At 37.7% G+C, this 25781-nt stretch overlaps 1 protein-coding gene across 1 annotated transcript in view; it reads left to right on the top strand.

Annotated features, from left to right (window-relative positions):
* Nucleotides 1-25781, top strand: part of LOC114465285 (membrane-associated guanylate kinase, WW and PDZ domain-containing protein 2-like) — a 61427-nt gene that overhangs the window by 18970 nt on the left and 16676 nt on the right. The gene's annotated exons all lie outside the window — the stretch shown is intronic.

The following is a 25781-nucleotide window of genomic DNA, read 5'->3' on the forward strand; positions in this document are numbered from 1 at the left end:
CTTCATATACATGTCCAAAGTGTTTTATTCATTGATTCCATCAAACATTAGTTCGAGGGTGATTTGCTCCTTTCTTACTGCAGGGTGAGCACAAACACATCGCTACAGTTTGATGAAGCGTTCCCACTTTGATGACACATTTGACGCGGCACTTAGCTGGAGAAGCCACGCCTCCAGGAAGCTCTCTGTCGTGATTGACATGTAAACATACACGCCCACGAAGGTGAGCGTTTCAATGTCCGCGCAGTGCTATGTATGTATTTTCTACAGTCTATGTATGTACAGGTGAACGCCCCGCCCCCACGCTCTGTCTCATGTTTATAAAGCAGCATGAGCTCGGCTACGGAGTGGGTGGTGGTGGGTGGCCCTACGTCACCGTGCGGGTAGGAGGAGGTCAGTGTCCCGTCTGTAGACACGCCCACTCATGAATATGCATATGTAGGCCAGAAATCAGCCTGTTTGTGTAGAGTTGCTCAGAAAGTGACTTTTCAGAGGCTAAAACTCTGTAAAACAGGCGCGTTTGGGAAAATAAACCTCAAATACTATGTTTTTGGTGTTCTTAGAACAAATGGAGATGGGTGAAAAATAGCATGACATGGGACCTTTAAATTGTTTTTGTTTATTTCCAGCAGAAAGGGACAAACAGCCTGTCTTTTTGTGTGCGTGCGTGTGCATGCGTGCTATAGCTTAGCTACACATCACCTGTTGCTACGTAGAGAATTCTGTATATAATGCATATGTATGCTTTTGCCTAGTTTCTCTCTTATTCTCATGCGTTTGCACCCAAATCTTACAAGCGGTGCTCTTATCAACATGCCAACTGGGAGAGTTAATCCCTATGCAAATACACACACACACACACACACACACAATCCTTTTTGGAGTTTCTCCCTGCATCTATCTGAGAGAAGGAGCTCCTCTTGGGTGTGTATGAGCACCAGGGAACGGACAGACTTGGCACAGCCGTGGTCTACGGTACTAATGAGGTCAAACAGATACACACAGTTCACTAAACATCTCTGTTTAAGACATTCCAGCAGAGCCACGCTGCAGCCAGGAGGCTTTTCTAAGCCCTGTTTACTGGGCTTCAACAAATCATCACAGTAGGCCAACCAAAGGCGTGCTGGGCTCATCACACACACACACACACACACACACACACACACACACACACACACACACACACACACACAGTTTGGGAAGAAAGAAAATCAGACTCAGACTAATGGTTGCGTCCGAAACCATGAGAAATGGACATTCAAAACTTGTAGAACGTCTCAAACCTAAACCTCGACTCTTCAAGACTTCAAGTGATTCCAGATGTTTAGTGTGAACACAAACGTTCCAAATGCACATAGATGGTTCTAAGACTTCCTGTTTGAGGAACGATCAGTGGAACAGAAAATTTTCCCTTTGTGGCATCAGAAATAAAGAACCAGAGACTCATTAAAAAGTCTATTTTCAGGTCTAGAGTCTTACAGGTATTTACTATCTCCATTTGTTCTAAGAACCCCAACAACACAGTATTTGAGGTTTATTTTCCCAAACTCGCCTGTTTTCTAGAGTTTTAGCCTCTGAAAAGTGACTTTCTGAGCATTTATAAAAACTGGCTGTTTTGGAGCCTACTTACGCATATTCATGAGTGGGCGTGTCTGTAGACGCTGAGCGAGGTAGATCAGTGATCACCAAAGCAATTTTCTTTTTGCTATCCACACACTGTTGTTATTGTTTTCAGGCCAAAAACTGCACATTACAGTAAAACACATTGATATTTAAGCAGCTATTGTGACTGTGAGTCCGTCTCAGCGCTTCAGGCTGTATGTTTATCACAGCAGCGGAGTCATTCAGCTGCTTCCAACACTGCAGTGTTAAGCCGCTAAGTCACTTTCTTCTCCTTCTTATCTCTATTAACTACAGGAATAGTGCATTTAAGGTGATAGTCATTTGTTTTGTCCAACCGCTGCGTCGCATTGTGTCACAAACATGTTAGATCAAGTCAAAGGTGAAATAACGGATACTAAAAATGGAACTGCTCCCTTGGTTCTCCTCTGTTGCTGCCCGCTACTCCTTAGGGATGGGTTAAATGCAGAGAACACATTTCGTATATGTAGCTCGCATTACTTTAGTTTCGAGAGAGTGGGCGTGTGTGTTCACTGTGGAGACGCTGACGGCAGCAGGCGCTTCCTGGAGGGGGCGGTTCAGACATTTTTGATGTCACAAAAGTCTGTGCGCTCGTTTTTCAGAAGAGGGCGGAGCAGCAGCTCAGTGAGGATTGCTCAGCGATGCAGGAAGGAAGCCCAGTAATACTTTGGGAGTGTTTTTGATTAACATTGATTAACAGGAATTAACATTGTAACAAGGTAAAAAAACTCAAAAAAGTTGTTTTAGCGTGACACCGGCCCTTTAAGCTGAATACCATTACAGACCCCTGGCTCCAGACGTGCTACATGTTGCCCTCCATCTAAAATTTATGAAACCGCCAAAACCAATACACATAATAACTCCAAAACCACACAAAATGACAGAGAAATATCCAATGCAACAATAGGAATATGCAAACAATCCTAAAATTGCTGAACAATTACAGAAAATTACTTCACTAAACAGCAAAAATACACAACATAACTATAAAATAACTATAAATGTTCAAAACGACAATATAAATACACAAAATGAGTTAAAAAAAAAACAACAACTTTGAAATGACTGCACAGTTACAGAAATTTACCAGTACTTCAAAAACACTCTAAACAGCAGCAAAAAACACACAAAAATAATAATATATACACACAATGAGTAAAAAAAAAAAAAAACATTAAAATGACTGTAAAATACCAGAAAATTACTTCAAAAACACACTAAACAGCAAAATTACACAAAATAACTGTAAAATATACAAATATACAAAAACTGCAAAATAACTAGTAAAAAACAACAAAAAATAAAAATCTACAAAACAACAATAAAATTACTTAACAATTACAAAAAATACTTTAAAAACACACTAAACAACAGCAAAAGAACACAAAATGAATGTAAAATGTATTATAATATAAAATTTTGAAAATTCCTGGTACTTCAAAAACACTAAAAACAGCAAAATCACACAAAATGAAAGAGAAATATACAAAACAACAAAAATAAAAACACAAATTCCGTCAAAAAAATCATTAAAATGACTGCACAATTACAAAAAAAAATACTTTAAAAACACAAAAACACAAATAACAACTGAAATACACAAACTGACTCTAAAAATACACCAAACAAGAACAAAAACAGACTAAAGGTCTTATTTATTCCTGTGTAAATGCTCAGATTGGTCATTATTACAAATACTGACATTGAATGTTGATCATGTGGCTCTAGGATCAGATAATCTGTGATAAAGTTGTGTATCTCTGATCTATAAGATACTTTTTTATGATAAAATTGTCTTGAACATGAACAATTGGCCTAGTTCTACTGGTTTTTAAGATGTTAGAATAAGTGTGAGCTCAGGTAGGAGCTGTGAGGCGTTACCATTGGTTCTCCGTCTTCTCTCAGAGGATTGAAACGGAGACAAAGCTGTTGGAATGTGAGGAATGCTCCTCAACCCAAACAATGGCCAGTGAGCGCGTGCACATGACGGACATCCGCCCTCGTCTGAGGCCGCGTGGAAAAGCTGCTCAGACGGAACCTGGACTCTGTGTTTATAACCAGGAGCAGATGTGTTTGGGTTTGAGGAGAATCTGCACTATTTTCCAGGAGAACTGAAACGAAACGAGCCACTGAAAAGACTCTGATTTAGGCCGTGTTGTAAATATCATACTAACGTACTACTCATACTAACTAGATGTCAAAATGAGTATGCAATGTGTTCACATTAGATAGTATGACAAGATTGAGTATGCGAGAAATTCCCAGATGTATATTACAGTGTATGGCTGGGGTGTCAAAGTCATTTTAGTTCAGGGACCAAAACTGTTGGTCTGTTTGATCTTAAGTGGGCCACAGATTTTTCGACATTAATGTGACCTGGTTTGCACTTTTACGTATAAATGCAATATAATTGATAAAGATTAAGATTAAATCGGGGCTTTCGCCTTTAATTGGCCATGTAATGTTATTACATTAATGGAATTTGTCCTTTGCATTTAACCCATCCCTTAGGAGCTGTGGGCAGCCATTTTTGCGGCGCAATTCGGGGTTAAGGGACTTTCTCAACATCCCACAGTGATGGCCCAGGTGAGGCTTGAACCGGCAACCCTCCTATTACAAGCCCAGTGTCCTTAACCACTGGGCCACCATTAAAGAATGTGATCATATCAGTCCCTGCAGGATCTTCACTTAAATTTTCCTGATTTTGGGTGACTTTTGTGGAATAATCTGAGGAAAATTTTAGTTTTTTAACAATTTGAGATTAAAAACTAGGCAAGACCTGTATTCGCAATGCAAATACGTATTTGGCAATTTGAAAAAAATGGCAAAAATGACTGATTTGTTGACAAGTTATATAATGCAGGAAAAACAGAAGACTGACCTTGGGCAAAGGTCAAGGTCACACATTGAAAGGAAATGTTGTTCAATGGTACCGGTCTGAGCACTGTATCTCAATTTGTGGCCAAGTTTTTTTTTTGTGACATCATGAACTTTGACCTCTACCAATATTTTTACTGGTAGGTCGTACAGCTTCAGCCGAATAAAATAAAATACTCCACTTGAGATGAGCTTTTCATAAATGTAGGCATCAAACTTGTAGGATAATTATTCGTCGAGATATGGAAAAGATTGGTTTTTGACACTTTGACGCAAACCTGACCTTGACCTTGATGCACCAGTCATACTCAACCGTCCCATGATGCATTGCGAGCTGAATGTAAAATGGTCTAGGGACTAGCTTCAAGCTAAAAATCAAAGATCCTTTTGTCTTGTCTTCCAGTAGTTCTTTTTAACACTTTTGTAAATAGGGCTCTTGTTTTGAAGTTAACCAGAAGTTTTATCAGGAGCACAATGTAGGATCTCCGAAATGTCAGAATGAAACGTGTTTTCTGCAAGTTTTATGGATCAAATGAGCACATGTTTATATTCTACTTGGTCACTTTCTCACTTTAAATGTTTTCAGAACTTTCAAAGGTGGAGAATCAACAGATATTTAGCCTCAGTGTGAACAAGGTTTTTAACGTTGTAGGTTCCAAATGCATCTTGGGAAACTTGGAAATATACTTCAGTGGGAACGCTCACCATCCTAATCATATAGTATATAGTAGACAGTATATACTCATTGAGTTTGTAGTGTATAGTATGGTGTGTGACACAACTTTAGCTTCGGATGCTAACGGCTCATCATTTGGCCACGTGGGATCATGAGCGATTAGCCGCGTCTGAGGCCCTGGACCACTCGGTCTGTAGTCCAGCATCAGATGGCCACATTAATCACTCGCGCTACGTTCAAACAACTGCAGGGTAGAAACTCATTAATAAGTTGTGGGATTTTGCTGTCCACTCTCTTTCTCTATCTTATTTGTGTAGTTCTAATAAATTCTGGTTTTGCCAACTTGGGTTCCCAGAGCCTCACAGGTCTGTAATCTTCAATATCGCTGCATTGACTCAGACGGTGCCTTTGGCCTCATGGGAGCAGCTCTGTCCAAATGAAAATCAGCTTTAACTCATCTCCCTCCTGGTTCTCGTCTACACAACCCTTTCTCTTTCTGCAGCAGAGGGAGGGGGGCGGGGGGCAATAAGACCGTCTTTGGGATTTAGCCATGAGCTAATCTGTGAGACCAGGAGAAGTTTGTTTTGCTGTCTCGCTTGGGAAGCAGCAAATAAGACATTCAGTCTCCACCTTGCAGTTCCTTATTGGCTTAAAGCAATTAAAATGTTGTGCTGCAGAGGCAGCTCTCGTTCTTTAATCCCAGCTACAGAGAATAGAGACAAAACATTTAGTGTTCCTCCAGTATGTTGATAAATAAGGACACACTCCTATAGCGGATCAGGCTGTAGATGGAGAACACAATATATCTTTCAATCCCTGCTTCACACTTGTTTACTGTCTTCAGTTTGCATCCACTCTGCAGTGGTCAGGAACTATGAATAGTAGTCTGAATTAAATAAATAAACTGAGGTCAGATTAAAAGATTAAAGGCTTATTGAAGCACTTTAGAAGCAGAGACGTTAATTAACCAGTATCGCGATGCAATTTGTGATACATTTGACCTTTCTATTGTTATTATTTTTGTTATTTTGCACGTTATGAGTAATTTTGTGTTTTTCTTGTCGTTTTGCACTTATTTTGTCATTCTTTATATTTTAGTTTTGTGTTTTTTGATTCATTTTTGTTGTCGTTTTGTATATTTTTTCCAGTTATTTATTTGTAGCCATCTTGTGAGTTTTTGTAGTAATCTTGTGTATTTTCTTGTCCTTTTTGTGTATTTGTCTGTAATTTTGTACAATCACTGCGAGTCATTTTGTGCTGTTTTTGTGTACTTTAGTTTAGTTTTAGGGCCACAGGAATCACTTTCAAAATAAAAATGCAGGATATATGCGAGTATATATGATACTTTTGGCATTTTGTTGTTTTTAATGTTTTTCTGTTGACATTTTGTGTGTTGTGTCATTTTGTGTATTTTTGTTGTTGTTTTTCTTATTTGTTGTTATTCTTTATTTTAAAAAAACATCACTTTTTTGAGTCATTTTGTACATTTTTGTTGTTTAGTGTGTTTCTAAAATAGTTTGTTTATATTTGTTGTCAGATTTTTGTTTTTCAATTATTTATTTGTTGTCGTCTTTTTGTAGTAATTTTGTGTATATATTTTACTTTTTGTTTACTTGTAATTTTGCGAGTCATTTTGTTTATTTTTGCAGTTTATTGTGTATTTTTGTTGTTTATTTTTGTTGTCTTTTGTGTACTTTTGCAGATTTTTGCATATTTTACTTTGGTTTAGTTTTTTTTTTTCTTAGAGTTAATTAATGCATTGACAAAATTAGACATTGGGCCACATGTGACTCCTGGTTCGCCAGTTGCCCTTGTCAGCCCTACATGAATGAATCTCCTTAAAAATAAAAGCACAGGATATGTCTTTTGCTTTTTTAATCTTTGCAAATGTCATGGTCCACAACCCGCACTTTAAATCTGAGAACAATCGTATAAACGTTCGCTAACATTCCTCTTTGCTTTATCTCAACACTTGGCAATATGCCAGTAGGACCACTGCACCAAGCGCTGACCCTCTTATGTCCACGGCAAAGTTCTGTCCTTACGAGAGAGTTTAGTGTTGAGATTCAATCAAACGGAGCCGCTGCTCTGAGAAAATGTGATTTGGAGAAAGCGGCGCATCCTTAATTTCCTCCGACACTCAGGGAAAAGTGGGCGGCGTGCAGAGTTTGGCTGTGAGAATGTGAAAATGAAGGTAGACGTGTTTCTGGAGCTGTGTGAATAATGTCTGGAGGCTGTTATCGTTCCACCGCGGCTGCAGTTTTTAACCTTTCGCTATTCAAACGGCTTCTTCTGGGCCGATGGAAGGTCAGACTGTTTAACACTGCCTTTGTGTGGACAACCTCTGAGCATTTACACACACAACAAGGCACAAAGATGCTCTGTGCTTGAATGTCAAACTCTCCAAGGTGTTTGTGTGTCTCCTTTTCAGCTTCTTTTCACGTTGCCATCTCATTTGCTCTCATCATTGTTATTTTATGGATCTCTCGCTGCTCCTTTGGGATCAGCCCAAAGACAAAGTGGTGCTTATTTTACAGTTCGCAGAAATTTGGGAGAAAAATGTATCACTTGTGTCCAATAATCTGTTGGATTGGACCAAATTCACCAATTTGTGATGTGGATCTTTGGGTGTGTTGTGCTAAGCTAGTGGTTCTCAACCTTTTCAGCCCACAACCTCCAAAATAAAGGTGCCATAGACCAGGGACCCCCACTGTAGCTGAAGGTGGTTGAACACAGACATGAACATTGAACAACAGTCACGTGGAGACAGGACCATCTATAAGGGGGAATAAAGGGGAGAGATTTTTGGGGTCCATTCATAAAGTCAGTAAAATGATGGTCTATTGTTCTATGAATCTGTGATAACCTCATTTATTTATGCATCTGAATAATATCCACTGTTATCCAGGAACGTTTATTATTATAGTATATAGTCATATTAAAGATGTAAATCCTTGTTTGAATCAGAAATAAAATGGGTTAAAAGTGACCAAAAAAATGTGGAAAAGGTGGTGAAATGGGATTTTAAAAACCACAGAAATTGGTTAAATGTGGGCAAAAACTGGGCAAAAACTGGTTCAAAGTGTTGATTTTGACTTAAAAGTGGCAGAAAAAAGTAGGAACGATTAGTTAAAACTGGCAAATAATGGACATGAAGTATGGTGAAAAGATGATAAAAGTGATATGGAGACTTGGTAAAATACATTTTAGGGGAAAAGTTTAAATTCTTTATTGTGCAGAAATGGAAAAATCTCTCCCTAACATCTAATATTAGACAATTATTTCCAAATTGAATCGATTCTACAAAAAACATACAGTGAGAAACGTCACAGTCGTGTGAGGCAGCATTGAACAGCTTTCAAAGTTCGTTTAAAGGAACTCCTTCTTTTTTTGAGATACTTGGAGAAAGTTTGTGGAACGTTGAGTTTTGGATGTTCAAACCTTCCCTCTGTCTACTGAGCTGCTGACACTAGCAATCCACTGCCTCTCACTTATGTCATATGGCAGTATCTTAACACAGCGTTAGACGTGCTATTGTGGCGCTGCACAGAACAGATACAGTAAGTGTCAGACTGACACGTAGAAGCTGTGGAGGTTATGCAGGGAAATGATCACTCTTACTCAGACGGTGGTGAGGTCACAGACCTGGGTCGACCTCCTTCTGACTTTGTTGAGTCTGTCCGATCCAGACAAAACACAACAAAAACAAACACAACAACAACACAGGAGGGAGTGAAGACTTGTTCTTTCGCTCCACGTACAAGGAATCATTTTTAAATATTTAAAATCATTTGATCGTATTCATTGGCTTCCTTGTCAGGTTTTAGATAACTTCAAGTAGAGGCTCAGGCCTTCCTTTTACACATTTTCCATATTCTGTTTCAGAGTTTTCCCTTTTCTGTTTTGTTTCCGTTTCATTGTCTTTACTGAATCAGATGCCATTACTGGCTTTTAAACTGCTTGATATCGATTTGGTTAATTGAGTTTACTATTGTCATTAATTTCACATTTCTCTTTCACATTGTTCGCACTGAATGCACGCATTAAAATCTAGTGTTGTGTTCAAGTTCAACCACAGTATCCGAGATCAAGACTTGCTCGAGACCAATATGCACTGAGATGAAGACAAGACCCGGACTTTTGGGAGTCGCGATCAAGACCAAGACCAAGTCAAAGAACAATACCAAGACTGAGTTAAGACCAAGTCAAAGAACAAGACCAAGACTGAGACAAGACCAAGAACAAGACCAAAACTGAGTCAAAGAACAAGACCAAGACTGAGTTAAGACCAAGACTAAGTCAAAGACCAAGACAAGACCAAGACCAAGATCAAGTCAAAGAACAAGACCAAGACTGAATTAAGACCAAGACCAAGACAAGACCAAGACCAAGACCAAGTCAAAGAACAAGACCAAGACTGAGACAAGACCAAGAACAAGACCAAAACTGAGTCAAAGAACAAGACCAAGACTGAGACAAGACCAAGAACAAGACCAAAACTGAGTCAAAGACCAAGACTGAGATGAGACGGAGACAAGACCTGTCTGCAACTTTTTCAAATGACAACACTCACAAATTGGTTTCACTAAATTCTTGGAAAAAATAAACTTGTATGTATTAAAAAGTCACTGATAAGTTCAGAGTTATTTAAAAAGATTTTTATCTGTCAAATAAATGTACAGTAAACATACAGAGGTATTTCTGACTAGAAATAAAACGTATGGTCTCAGTTTTTGCTAGGGGTGTCCTGATCCGATATCAGCTTGAAAACAAATATCGGATTCAAATTTCCGATTTTTTTATTTTTTTGCAATTAATTTTTTATTTTTTTTATTCAATTGTAGAATACTGTAGATATAATGTTGAAGGTTAAAATGTATGTAGCCAATTGGTTAATAATAAATGGGTCAGTTTTTCTCATACCTACTGTTGCTGACTATTGTTCTGTTTGAGTGACACTTGATCAAGCGTTTTCTAACATTCCACACTACAAAAAAAGTAATGATTATTTTTCTGTATTAAAGAACATTTTTAATAATGTCTTCCCTTTGGAAAAAGACAGGCATGCCCTGTAGATATTATTATTATTATTAGAATTGTTTTTATTACTATTATTTGAGTATAAACACCTCCTGATAAGCCCTGCGTGGCTACGCTACCACCTCATCACGTGCACTACAAACACATAAATCCCTCATTAAGCTCCGCTGCCATCAGTGGAAATGATTTCCTAATGTTTCCATTAAACGCTCAGTGACAGATCGTAACTGCCCCCCTGAGCTTCCCTGAGGCGCTCCGATCTAAATGTGTAATTCCTGCTCCTTGGTCAGCCACGTCTCTGTATTTTCATAATCCTCCAGCTTTGCTCGTCAGCATGTTTGTGAATACATCACGGCGTCATCATGTGCGCCGTGGGAGCGAGATGGGATCAGAGCTGCTCATCACTTCCTGATTTATTAACTATTTACAAGCATGAGCTCCTGAGACAACATGTCACTTTCACCATTATGTGGGAATAGGATTTTTATGACATCATTGATGCTAATGGCAAGTTGTGACACAAATGTTAAATCTTATCACTCTATCAGTACATGGAGGTGTGCTGTAAGGGGTTTTTTGGGCTGTGCATGGATATGTAAAGATGCTGGATTTAAGATGATGTTTTCTCAAATTCTGGACCTTGACCATAGATATACTGTATAGGGAGTTATAATACAGAGATTTCTGGACTATTCGGCCGTTGTGCCAAATGGTCCAAAAATGGACGCCATCTTGCCTGGTAGTTACTGCGCATAGCATCTAGCCTCTGTCTACATAAATAATCAGGATCATATCCATTAGAGAACCATTCTATCACATTTAACGATAGTCGAGGCTATAGTGGCATATTTATTTAATATTGAGAAAAACAGGATTAAAAGCATTGATGTTCACTAAGTATCTGTAAATATAACCAGATCAAATAAATGAGGCCTCTCCGATATTCTGCAATTTAGCTTAACTTACAATGAAAATCATCATTAGGTCATACCATGTCATTTTCAACAAATTTTCAGGACAAATTCTGAAAATCTTACAAATTTTTGCTTAATATTAGGATTAGGAATAAGGATTTTCATATCCGTGAGTGGTGAAATAACCCAAAGTTGGGGTCCAAAATAAAAATGAAGGAATAGCATAAAGAAAATTTTTTAAATCCCAAGAAATACTAACCTTTATACTATTAAATTAAACAGAGATCTGTTTTTTTCATACTTGCCCACATGCAGTTATGGGCCAATGAAAATAGTAAAAAAAAAAGTATTTTTTCATAATTCCAGAGCATGTGACCCAAGAACCAATGCATATATGTGACTAATCATTAGTGATGTGAACAGTCTATGTTCATAGCTCTAAACTGATAGATTTACAGGGAGCTGAGGCATATGCTAAGTTGTTTACTGAAGGACCAAACATGTTCCAGACCCAAACACAGACAAACCTTTTTCCAAATATGAGGGTCTGGCATGTCCACCAGATAGGATGTATAGCAGATATTTTTGTATATTCTGAGAGAGTATGTGTAGCTCTATTACTATACCAGATTTCAGTTTCCTATGTGATGTAGTTCCTGAGATATTGGAAGCTGAAAATGGAAGATAAACGAGGACGAGTGAAAATCGACACATACACACCTCACTAAATTGTCCATATTTTAAAAACTTTTCATCCGATCAAACTAAAAATGTATAGTGTACCTATTGAATAATCATGGAACAATTTTTTGAGACCATTTATGAAATGACAAGTAATGACTTTACTTTAACTCCTCCAAGTCCCTAAATCTGTGATTGAGGTTTATCTCTTCCTTTTATTAAACAGTCTAGTAGCGTGTTGTGTGTTTTATATCACCTTGTGTGGTTGATCTCCACTGTCTGCGTCGTTTCAGTTCCTTACTGAAAGATGTGGCAATTTTTGGGATCCCGGACAAGCCCCCAAATATTTAAAAATAAATTATTATTATTATGTTAATTATTTTCTTCTTTACACATGGAACACATGGACGCCTTCTTGTCGTCGCTGCTACGAGAGGAACGAGGAGTCCAGATGAGACCTTGGGTTTGGACGATACTTATGAATATGCAAAATCAGTGCAAGGTTATATTGAGGTGAAACCAAGCAGAATATATCTTTATACAAGTTTATTACCCCTAATTTTCCAGTCAACAACATAGTTAACAACTGATTAGTTGCATGAGGCACTTCTGTCAATAATCAAGTGCAGCCTGTTGCAAGCTGTGAGTGCACATGATGTGAGCCAATTAACTTGATCAACATTCACGCCAGTATTTAGAATAATGACCGAAGTGAGCGTTAATAGAGGAAACAACAAAGGGTTTCTGTCTTTGTAGACGTTTTGTGTATTTTTCTGATGTTTTGTGTATTTTATCATGTTTTTTTGTAATTTTTTATTTTCATTTTGTGTGTTTCGTCATTGTTTTTGTAAGTTTTTGCTGTCTTTTTGTTCTCGTTTTGTGTATTTTTTCCATGGATTTTTGTAATTTTTTGTGTATTTTGTAAATGTTGTTTTAATTTTTTGTGTATTATGTGAGTTTTTGTAATTTTTGTTGTCTTTTTGTGTATTTTGTTGTGATTTTGTGTATTTTGTCATTGTTTTGTCATTTTGTGTTGTCATTCTGTGTATTTTTGGGGTCTTCTCATGTAATTATGTTGTCTTTTCACTTAATTTTTTTTTATCATTTTCAGTATTTTTCATTTTGTAAGTTTAGTTTTTTGTGAGTTTTTTGGCTGTCCCTTTTATGTCTTTGATCATTCGAGTGCAGCAGTAGATCATTTATTAATGAAATAGTGCTGTTATTCTTCCATTTGGTGCCTTTACAGAGTTTGCCACAATTTATTAGAGATGAAAAGGAAGATAAATTGCTGTACCTCATTTGAAATAATCACCTGAAAGACTAGGACATTTCTGCCATTTTTGCAGAAATGTATTGATAAATGTTTCCTAGTACTTCCTGATTGGAATCAGAGCTATACAGGAGAGAGTGCAGCACTTAAATTAATCAAAAGGGAGAACTGCAGAAAAGGTGTTTCATTGTTTCTATTCTGCATCTCTTCTCTGAAGCACTTGCACTTGAAACGTGTGACACAAAAAAATCTGTATAAATAATAAATCAAGACTGAAATTGATGCTGAAATCTGCCAGTTCAGTTCAGTTCCAGGGTCTTTGGGTCGAGACTCCACGCGCATTTTTGCTTAAATCACATTAACATGTTTGACTCATCGTCATGGTTACCAAGGGAAAATGGAGAGGGAGGGGCCGCGGTCTCGCCATCTTCCTGAGTAATTAATCACCCAGTACGGTAGGACGAATCCTGGTCATCTAATTACAGACAAATTGGATGGAAGTGGAGGCTGAGAGGGACACAGGCGCTCCCACTGACTAATGGATCACAGGAATCACTACAGCCTGTCACTACAATCCAATACTGTTGTAAACCTACAAATGGGATTGTACTGGGAATAGGCCCTCAGTATGTGACCAGCCTACAAACTGTGTCCCACTCTGAAATCAAAAGAGAAGGTAAGAAGATCACAAACAGACTTTCACTTTCTTCCTCCTCTGCATCACCTCCTCCTTTTCTTTCCTTATCTGAGAAAAACTCTGATTTCACCTAGTGAGGGAGATTTTAGCACCTTTTGTTAATTTTCTATTCTTGATTATCAATGTAAGCAAAGCAAACTCAACAGAGCTTCACTGCAAAGATAAAAGTCCAAGGCTGTGTTCCATATGTCACACTAACATACTATACCTTACAAACAAAGTATATACTATATACTATAAGTATGATTAGGATGATGACCGTTCCCACTGACGTATAGTTCCAAGTTTCCCAAGATGCATTTGGAACCTACAAGGACAAAAACCTCCCTCTCTGTTGATTCTCCATCTTTGAAAGTTCTGAAAACATTTGAAGTGAGAAAGTGACCAAGTAGAATATCAACATGTGCTCATTTCATCCATAAAACTCACGTTAACACATTTCAGAGACCCTCCAGTCTCTTAACTTCAAAATAAGAGCCCAATTTACAAAAGAGTTACAAAAAAACAAACAAAAACTAATGGATGACAAGAAGAGATGCTTTTATTTTGAAAAGTGGATGTTTGATTTTTAGCTTGAAGCCGGTCCCAGGACCATTTTACATTCCACTCGCAGTGCGTTATGGAATGATTGAGTATGACTAGTGTGCCCACTGTGCATACTATAAAAATGTCCTCATATAATATACATCCTGGTATTTCTCGCGTACTCAATCTTTGCATACTATCTAATGTGAACGCACTACATACTCATTTTGACGTCAGACTTAGTATGAGTAGTACATAGAATGATATTTGCAACACAGTCCAACTGTACGTCATCAACCATGACGCTTTGTGGTAATTCAAGATGACGGATCACATGCTATAAAGCCGATTAAATTATTATGTTGCATTATAATTCTGAGGGGAAATATTTCGATTGGTCATCAAGTGAAAGTGACAGTGATGACGTTTCCGTGCGACCGTCACTTTTCCACGTCTTGGTTTACGTGACGGTTGAGTTGTTTTACTGATGATGAAATCCTTTGAGGTTTATCCTGAAAGTACGTGTGCGTTCACAACGACGGATCCTAGAGCGGTTAAAACGTTTCTTTTATAGTCCTTCTCGTTTGTTCGGTGTGAACGCGCAAACAAAGTCTAGAGCAGATCAGACAGGAGAATTCTAGTGTGATTGTTTCTGTCAGTCTCAGAGCATTTCCGATTAAAGTCTAGAATGATTAGGAGCACCGTGAACACAACCGCTCTCTGAGTAGATCAAACACAGGAAGTATCGGTGATGACGTAGAGCTCATGGCATCGTAGGTGATCAGTAGAACCAGCGACGGTGCAAATCATGGCTTTAAAACCACCAAAAGCACTGAGACTTGTTGCTGCTCCATTGATGAATGTTGTGAAATAACAAACGGAGAAGGAAGAAGTTTCTGAGCACTCTTCACTTTGACCCATAGGTGAGAGCTTCTTCTTCAGTTTTCGTTTTTTTGCCTAAAGAAGTCTCTACTCTAGTAACGACTCCCTTAAGTGGTTCACACATGGAACTGCACCAGAGGTTGGATCAGATGTTGCGCAAAGTGAAGGACTCCAACCCAAAAAGACGTTTGTGTGTCTTCAACAGTCTGTGATTTACTCATTAACTTCAGCCATCAGAGCGTCAGATGCACACTATTTAAGGGAGAGTAAAGGTCCCTTAGAGCTCTTCTTCTCTGCTTCATTGTCTGCTACAAAACCACAGAGTTGAAACTGTCGCCCCCTGTGGTCACCAAATTTTTACGGGTCACAACTGTTTTTATCCTGTTTTGGTAAACAAAAGAGGTTTACATCGGCATCTGTAACGTTTCCTGATTATTTAGAGCAACCAAAAGTAGCACAAGTTGTCATTTTGACAGTAAAAGCTGCTAAATAATCTAAAAAAACAGGCTGAATGCATCACTCCAAAAGAAAACAATGTTTGCAGGCGGTGGAGCCGTGTGACATCATCAATCACGTGATTCCAAGATGAAACCATAAAGTAGTCCCATTTTAAAATGACACAAATATGGTGCATAATAATGTGTTTTGTTCGACATAGATCTAGTACATTTCCATGTTTATGCCACATTTGTAAAAACAGTGGAGGGTACCTTTAGCAGTAGCTAGCAGCACAATAACGCTGTATTTTCATGCAAACTGCTCCCATTGGACTGTTTTCTACATGTGATGTCACAAAGAAACAGATTTTCTAATAATTTAGGATCTATTTAATGTGTTTTCTGATGACGGTGATGATAAAAAAAACAAGAAAACTCATTTGAGAACTGACCGGGATTAAAAATGCATCCCAGCAGATTTTTCTCTCCATTCACTTTCCTTATAAATATATTCCTGCCTCTTGGTCGCTCTAACCTTTGTGCTGAGTAGAAGCTTTTCCACAGTTTATTTGTTGGTGACATTTTAAAAGTTGGCCCAAAGACTCATTTGTTATTTTTTTGACGGTAAAGTATAAATTAGTTTAGTCTCTCCCTGCAGGTGTTTCTCTGCCTTTGCTCGCACGTTTTCTTTGACACGTCTCACCGTGAATCTCAGCTCAATTTTTATATTGTGGCTCATCTGTGATGTGGTTTTCTTCTTTCTTTTTTAAAAATTCATCTCCATTCAGCTGCCGTGTGACAGAAAATGAAGAATTTAGCATTTAGTCGTCAAATGAATTACAGCTTCGTACACAGCAGTTACAGATTTATAGGCTCTAAAGAAAACCGTGGCTAAATACGATTATACTGGAGTTTGTAGACGTGTTTTTGTGTGAATTTATCCAATCAGACACTTAAATCTGTGGTCGTCCCGTTGTGAAAAGCCCTGCAGAAACAGGGCAGGACGCCTACTCTCCCACTAAGAATAGGCAGTAGCTTCAATGGAGTGCTGTGGGACTACAGGGACCAGTCTGGACTGATTTGATACTGGTTTGGTACTGGATGGGGCTGGTTCCCAGTTCAGGCTCAACCTATTCTGCTTTTTGGATTGGTAAAGGTATGAGAATAAAGCTTCTACTAATGGTCCACTACAATGCTGAGGATTACATTCAGACCGAGACCCATTATCAATATTTCTAGGGATTCAATTCAAAGACAGTATTGGTTAATTTAAAATGATTCGACCCAAAATGACTGTGACTTAAAACTTTTTTGCCAAAATAAAAAATAAACTGAAATAAATACCAGGGATGCACCAAAACCAAAAACTGAAATTATTATGCAAATTATTGCATCTCTCCTTGCATTTCTGGCCCTGAATATGTACCAACTTGACTAAAATTAAAACATTGCAACTGTATAAATGTATTTTAATGCTTCAAAGAATAAATCAATTAAAAATATGAAAATATTTAGTTAGCACTGACATTCCAATGATGCACAATATATAATAAAATGTTTAACTCAGACCTTACATAATATTGTACAGGCCTATTACTGACTGAGCTGCTGAAAGAGAGTCAAATTAAATATGTTCTCATTAAAACACAAAGTGCATTGCGGCGTGGATCAGTTGTTGTGCGTGCTGGTTTAATTTTAATCCCATCAAAGTAATGATCTTTACAACGCAAACCAAGTAAAACATGCGCTGACAGACTGAAACCACATGCTATCAATGCACACGGTCCATGTTAACGGATGGGCTACACGTAACCACGGTGTCGACGTGACACAGAAACATAAAATGCACTTCAGTCAGAATCACTTTAATCAAATAGCTTTATTTAGCCTGTATTTTAGATTTCTCTGCCCTTTCCAGCAGCTGCGTTGAAAGCCTGAACAAACTGAGCTCCCATTCACTTTTCCATGAGCTACATGAAGGGGCATAAGCAGAGAGGGCGGTCAGCATGACCCCCTGGAACAGAAGCGCAGATGTTTAGATGTTTAATTAAACAGAAGAGGAGGAGCTGGGGGTTAAGAGGCGTTTGCAGACGAAGTTTGTGGAAGCAGGCGTGTTGCCATGGTTTAAATGCAGCGCTGAGGCCAACTCTAACCAATAGGAAGCATAGAACATGATCAACTGGATGATGAACTGATTAGGGGATGGATGCTGTCAGTTGTTAACAGCTACTGACAGATGAAAGGGTTGGACTAGCTTCACTTCCATGCTTGCCTGAACTAGCGCAATGCTTGAGTTACTGCTCCTTCAGCTCTGCTGAGGAAACGCTGTAGTGCTCAGATGTATTGAATTACAGATACTCCGTGAGTCCACGGAAAAGTTGGCCCACGCGCCTGACCGCATCATCACAACATACTGTTTCGGTCTGCGATTTTCAGCCAAAAATGTCCCAAAAGTGCATTTTTGCTTTTCGGACAAAAATTTTTGGTGGACGGAATTTTGGTTTTCACTACTTTTTAGTACGTCAATAACAATGTATATTAGCAGTGGCAGCCAAATCTGAGAATCCAAAGCAACAGGACATGTTCTCTGGCTAACCCTTTTTCCAAATAACCTTAGCTTTCATATTGTCCCAGAACTTGTACGTGAAGTATTTCTGTGTCATATTGTGTCCTGGTTTTAGATAAATAAATAAATGGGGTAAAATAAGGCTTGGATTTCTTTTTGAAACGTCAATTTTGTGATTTCTGTCGGTTTTTCGTGATCACAGATCAGTCATCTACTTAAAGGTAGGGTAGGCGATTCTCAAAAGCTAGCATGATTTTGAATGTTGCTTCCCCGATGGCTCCGCCTTTACAGATTTAGTTAGCTGCTACGGTTGATGGATTTTCTTCGTTCCTGTTTCTGAGCACATACGATCTTAATTTCTGTCAGGACATAAAGACAATTTCACCCAAAAACTGAAAAAGTGTATCTGGAGAAAATCGCCTACCCTAGCTTTAATGGTCTGTTTTAGCACATGTATCGTCCCTTTGTGTAAAAGCATTTGACCCCTAAGTTTCAATGAAGAAAACAATCTGTAAAACTAGTTTAAAGGCTTTGTTTTTGACAATTTATCCCACCAATAAATCTGATTGATTTGCAGTGAAGCAGCATAATTGAAGTAATTTTTACCCCCACTGTGCGACTGATCAAGTGTGCTCTCTTTTATCCAAACAGATAATTATTCTCTCGCGGTAATTCCTGACTTCCTCTGTAAATTGAAATGAAAAATAGATGTTGTTATTCTGCTGATGCTCGAATTGAAAGCTGAGAATCATGGGGGAGAAAAACGATGTGTGGATACTGAAGGAGTCGGAGGAACGTCGCTGTAGAGACGTGCACACGCATTGTAGTCGTGATATGAAGAGCTGTTTTTAGCTTTCATCAGCTGTGATTAAAAATGTCTGAGCCTCTTCCTGGTCAGCTGACCAAACCTTCTCCTCACCATGGACTGGGATCACTGCTTTTATCTGCTTTTTTAGCCACATTTGATGTTTTTTCACTCACAACTGTATAAGGAATATATATGTATAAGCAGCAGTGAGATCCAGCTTTTAAAGACACTGCAACTGCCACGGATTTACCTTTAAGCTGCTTTTAATGCTTATTCTTTTCTTATACACTGTTTCTGTATCGCTGCACTACCTTCAACTGAAAATGACTCTTTGAAGTCTCATCAGCCGTAAAGTATAGAAACCATACATTTGCAGATGTACAGTATATTACTGAATAAAACTCAATTATTTCCTTCATTGGGTTCAAAGGTTGTCTTACTACTGAGTATCAGCATCTTAAAACAAAACAAAATCATAACAAAATGCACAAAATTACTGCAAAAATACCAAAAAAAACAAACACAAAATGACTCAAAAAAACACACAAAAACGACAAAAAAAATGTGTAAATTGATTCCAAAATCACACGCAATAGAGAAACAGATACAAAATTATTTTTAAAAATGACACAAAATAGTAACAGAAACGCACAAAAGAATGAAAAACAAAATCACAATTACTGCTAAACAAAAAAAACTGTATCAAAAATGCATAAAATGATTCCTAAGTAGAGAAAAGGACACACAATTATTAAAAAAATAACCAAACAAACAAAATTACATCAAAAAGACTCAAAACAAAACAAAAAAAATCACAATTATTGCAAAATTTAAAAAAAAAGGCAACAAAATTGCATAAAACAACACAATACACAAAAAGACCACAAAAACACACAGAACCAGAAGTGAAACACATAAAATGATGACAAAAAATACTCAATGAACATGACAATCCACAAAGCAATAATATAATTTACAAAAATTCTACAGTAACACAAAATGACTCCAAGCACAAGCCTAGAAAAAGAGACAAAATGCCTCCAAAAACACTTCAAACAATCACATAAAATAAACCAAATTACACTAAAATACTTAAAAAGACTCCAGATATGCACAAAATGATCCCAAAAACACACAGAAGCCATATGACATATATAAATAAAACAAAATGACTCAAAAATACACAAAATGACCAAACAACACACAAACCTTGTGTTGTCAGATCTATGGACACAGGTCAGATAGTGGAGCCCAGAGCTCACAGTAAACATGGTGATGCTGCTTTTAGTTGTTATGCTGCAAAGAAGTGGAACAAACTGCAGCAGAGCTGAAGTCAGCATCACATGTGAACATTTTTAAATCAAAGTTAAAGGCACTTTTTTTCTCTACTGCATATGATTGAGAGAGAGACTTTTAGTCATGTTGTTAATGTAATGATGATTTTACTGATGATTTTAATTGATTTTACTGATGATTTTAATTGATTTTACTGATGATTTTAAATGTTCTTATTGATTTTAAACAATTGAATGTTTTATCATGTAAAGCACATTGAGTTGCCTTGTTTCCTGTGTTAATGCTCACATTAGTGTTTATTGTATTGGTCTTTATTCTAAATGCTGACGTGAATGTTGGATCAAACAATCACATGTTTGTGGCCCTGATGACTCTTCTTCTTTACCTCTGGGATCCTAAAGCTGATAGTTTAACTAAATGTGTGATCACTGCTGAAACGGCAGCTCAGCGTCGACTGTTTATGATCCATTAGATCCAGATGTGGCAACAGCAGCAGCAGAAACACAGATAAACGCTGCTATAGGTAATTCAACCTGACACTAAGGAAAACATCTGGAATCCTGGATCAGATTGAGACGTAACACCACCTGATAACTCATGCTCGTAAATAATCCAGCTGTCACTTCCTGATGCAGGGGTCTGATCTGACAGCGGATTGGTCGAGAAACGTTGCCTGGAGCGACTGCAGAAATGACTTTCCTTTATTTCAGAGGAAAGAACTGAAGTTAAAGCAGCTAATGTCCATTCTGATCAATGTGATTAGAAAACAACCAAGTCACTGACGTATTAACTCACTAAGTCACTGACGTATTAACTCACTAAATCACTGACGTATTAACTCACTAAGTCACTGACTTATTAAGTCACTGACGTATTAACTCACCAAGTCACTGACGTATTAACTCACCAAGTCACTGACGTATTAACTCACCAAGTCACTGACGTATTAACTCACCAAGTCACTCACTTATTAACTCACCAAGTCACTCACTTATTAACTCACCAAGTCACTCACTTATTAACTCACCAAGTCACTGACTTATTAACTCACCAAGTCACTGACTTATTAACTCACCAAGTCACTGACTTATTAACTCACCAAGTCACTGACTTATTAACTCACCAAGTCACTGACGTATTAACTCACCAAGTCACTGACGTATTAACTCACCAAGTCACTGACGTATTAACTCACCACGTCACTGACGTATTAACTCACCACGTCACTGACGTATTAACTCACCAAGTCACTGACGTATTAACTCACCAAGTCACTGACGTATTAACTCACCAAGTCACTGACGTATTAACTCACCAAGTCACTGACGTATTAACTCACCAAGTCACTGACGTATTAACTCACCAAGTCACTGACGTATTAACTCACCAAGTCACTGACGTATTAACTCACCAAGTCACTGACGTATTAACTCACCAAGTCACTGACTTAATAACTCACCAAGTCACTGACGTATTAACTCACCAAGTCACTGACTTATTAACTCACCAAGTCACTGACTTATTAACTCACCAAGTCACTGACGTATTAACTCACCAAGTCACTGACTTATTAACTCACCAAGTCACTGACTTATTAACTCACCAAGTCACTGACGTATTAACTCACCAAGTCACTGACGTATTAACTCACCAAGTCACTGACGTATTAACTCACCACGTCACTGACGTATTAACTCACCACGTCACTGACGTATTAACTCACCAAGTCACTGACGTATTAACTCACCAAGTCACTGACGTATTAACTCACCACGTCACTGACGTATTAACTCACCACGTCACTGACGTATTAACTCACCAAGTCACTGACGTATTAACTCACCAAGTCACTGACGTATTAACTCACCAAGTCACTGACGTATTAACTCACCAAGTCACTGACGTATTAACTCACCAAGTCACTGACGTATTAACTCACCAAGTCACTGACGTATTAACTCACCAAGTCACTGACGTATTAACTCACCAAGTCACTGACGTATTAACTCACCAAGTCACTGACTTAATAACTCACCAAGTCACTGACGTATTAACTCACCAAGTCACTGACTTATTAACTCACCAAGTCACTGACTTATTAACTCACCAAGTCACTGACGTATTAACTCACCAAGTCACTGACGTATTAACTCACCAAGTCACTGACTTATTAACTCACCAAGTCACTGACTTATTAACTCACCAAGTCACTGACGTATTAACTCACCAAGTCACTGACGTATTAACTCACCAAGTCACTGACGTATTAACTCACCACGTCACTGACGTATTAACTCACCACGTCACTGACGTATTAACTCACCAAGTCACTGACGTATTAACTCACCAAGTCACTGACGTATTAACTCACCAAGTCACTGACGTATTAACTCACCAAGTCACTGACGTATTAACTCACCAAGTCACTGACGTATTAACTCACCAAGTCACTGACGTATTAACTCACCAAGTCACTGACGTATTAACTCACCAAGTCACTGACTTAATAACTCACCAAGTCACTGACGTATTAACTCACCAAGTCACTGACTTATTAACTCACCAAGTCACTGACTTATTAACTCACCAAGTCACTGACTCATGCTATCAATAAATAAACAAACTTTTTAAGCAGACGAGTGACTTTTATCCCAGCAGAGCCACAAAAAAGTGCTTTTCTGATCTCAGGGTCACATTATTAATATTAAGGACAAAGGGTTTGTGTGTTTTTGTCAGTTAGTGTACTTTTATTGTTTGGGATATATCTTTATTTTTGTGTGATTCATTTTCCATTTTATGCCTTTTTAAAGTCATATTTTTGTTGTTAGTTAATGTGTGTTTGGAATCTTAATTGCATTTTTGAAGTCATTTGTGTATTTTTGTTGGCAGTTATGCATTTTTGGAGTTCTTGTGTTTTTTGTTGACCTTGTATTTGTTTTTTTCGTTGTGTTAAGTGAAATTTAGCTACTCTCACGCACACTGTGCAGCTGATATACCGTAACTTACATAATGCATGAGGAGATATTTTATTTTTATCAGAAGTGATTATTTCAACTAGGGATGTAACGATTAATCGTAAGGCAGTTAAAAATCGGACTTTCATCATCACTGTGGTGGTAGGAATGATGACATCATCATTGTAGAGAGGTAGGACTGATGACATCATCATTTTAGAGGTAGGACCGATGACATCATCACTGTAGAGGTAGGACCGATGACATCATCATTGTAGAGAGGTAGGACCGATGACATCATCATTGTAGAGAGGTAGGACCGATGACATCACCACTGTAGAGGTAGGACTAATGACATCATCACGGGACCGATGATATCATCACTGTGGTGGTAGGAATGATGACATCATCACTTTAGGGGTAGGACTGATGACATAGTGAAAGTTGGACTGATGACATCATCACTGTAGAGGTAGGACTGATGACATCACCGTAGAGGGAGAACTGTAACGGACTTTGTAAAGCATTCATAAAACAATTTATTAACGGTATCATTGCAGTTCAAACATTTGAACGTCGCACACCCTTGAACCAAGCAGCAGCCATGTTGAAAGTCTCAGATCAGTCTGATCCTGATCCACAGAGATATTTGAGGAACACACACAGAGATGCCTTGCTTTTATAGAGATATTAAGACAAAACTGTTGTGTTAACCTTTACTTTGACCTTATGTTGTGAACCTGTTTTTATGAATTAATAAATTGTTTTAACCAGTTACACCTGGTTACTGCTCGTATGCTAGACATAAAGGGGTCGTAACATAAGTGGGGGCTTGTCCGGGATCTCAAAACTCTTTTAGGAACACGGTTTTTATTGAAAAACCCACGCAAACCACGATTTTTATGGTCTTTTATGGATGTTTATGACTTTTTACTTCTGATCTCATATTTAAGACACAAACAAATGGAGCTGGTGCAGAGTGGGGTTAATACTAAAGAGAAAAATTAGAATAAATCCTGTACACAAGTTAACACAATAAAGATAGTTTCCCTAAAAACCTTTACGTACGAAGCAATAATTGTGTGTTGATATTGTTGGTTTCTATAAACCTTGTTCTGTGTTTTAAAGCGAACATTCTTTACAGTTAAAACATCCACTTTTTTTTTCCTCCGTGCTCATTTTAAATGCGTGACATTGTGACCACTCGTCACAGAAGTCGCACAGTTTCAGTCGCGCTGTTATCGTACACACGTATCACTGACATTCACACTAATTTAACACGACCGTCCTTTAAATGAGTCCAAACCAGACGACTGTTTGCCTGGCAATTAATCTCAAGCCAAATTAATCAGTTACAAGTCTGTCAGAGAGTCCACGTGTCGGATAAAAACAGACAGATTAATTAATGACACTGTTGATCGTACACTTGGTTGAAAACAGAATTATAGGAGCTGAATATCAATGTGGACTCAAGTAATGAAGATGCAGCTAATAACTACTAAAGTATCACTAGTGTACCTAAAATAATGCAACTCCTTTAGAAAGACTGAAAAATCACATTGTGGATTCCTTAAAGAAACTCAGAATATGTTTTTTTTTTTTTAACAATTTAAACGCATTTTTGCTTATTTTTACCCTTTTTCAGCAACTTCACTAAACTTTACATATTTTAAACTATTTTCATCACTTTTTCTCACCATATTTTTCTTCCTTTTAATGCATTTTTGCTACATTACTCCCATTTCTGCCACTTCATCACATTTCAATGCCTTTTTTGCACATTTTTTTTTTCACTTATAAACTCTTTCCACCATTTTTCCACCTATTGTCACATATGTTAATGCCTAATGCCATTATTGTCACTTTTAACCTCTTAATAACTCTTAGAACCTCTTATAACCATATTTCATGCTTGTTTTTGCCGATTTTACCAAATTCACGATTTGTCATGCCCATCTGTTACAGTATTGACACTTTGAACCCTTTTTTTTTTACCACTTTTTGTCTTTAATTTGCAACTTTTAACCAATTTCTGTGGTTTTTAAAATCCCATTTTCACCATTTTTGGTCACTTTTCACCCATTTTATTTTTGATTTAAACAATGATTTTTATGTATTTTCCTGTAATTGTTTGTATTTTGGGAGTCATTTTATATATATTTTTGTCCATTTGTATTTATTTATTTTTTTGCGTTTTCTTTTTTGTTGTTGTAATTTTTGTTTTCCTTCAATGTATTTTTCTCTCATTTTGTGTATTTTTAATGTCCTATTTATGTATTGTTGTGTGTTTTGGGAGCATTTTGCATACTTTTGTTTTCATTTGGTGTATTAATCTGTCAATTTATGTGTCTTCAGAGTTTACTTTGCATGTGTGCGTGCGTGCGTGTGTGTGTGTGTCATAAAATGAGACCGAGCCACCAGTTCTCCATGTGTCCCCAACCGTAATGCAGTGAAACATGATGTATAAGTTTTTGTTACAATCTCAAGTAGGGCAGAATAATATGTGTACGTCTGATG

Source organism: Gouania willdenowi, chromosome 6, assembly GCF_900634775.1.
Source record: "Gouania willdenowi chromosome 6, fGouWil2.1, whole genome shotgun sequence".
NCBI classification, from domain to species: domain Eukaryota; kingdom Metazoa; phylum Chordata; class Actinopteri; order Blenniiformes; family Gobiesocidae; genus Gouania; species Gouania willdenowi.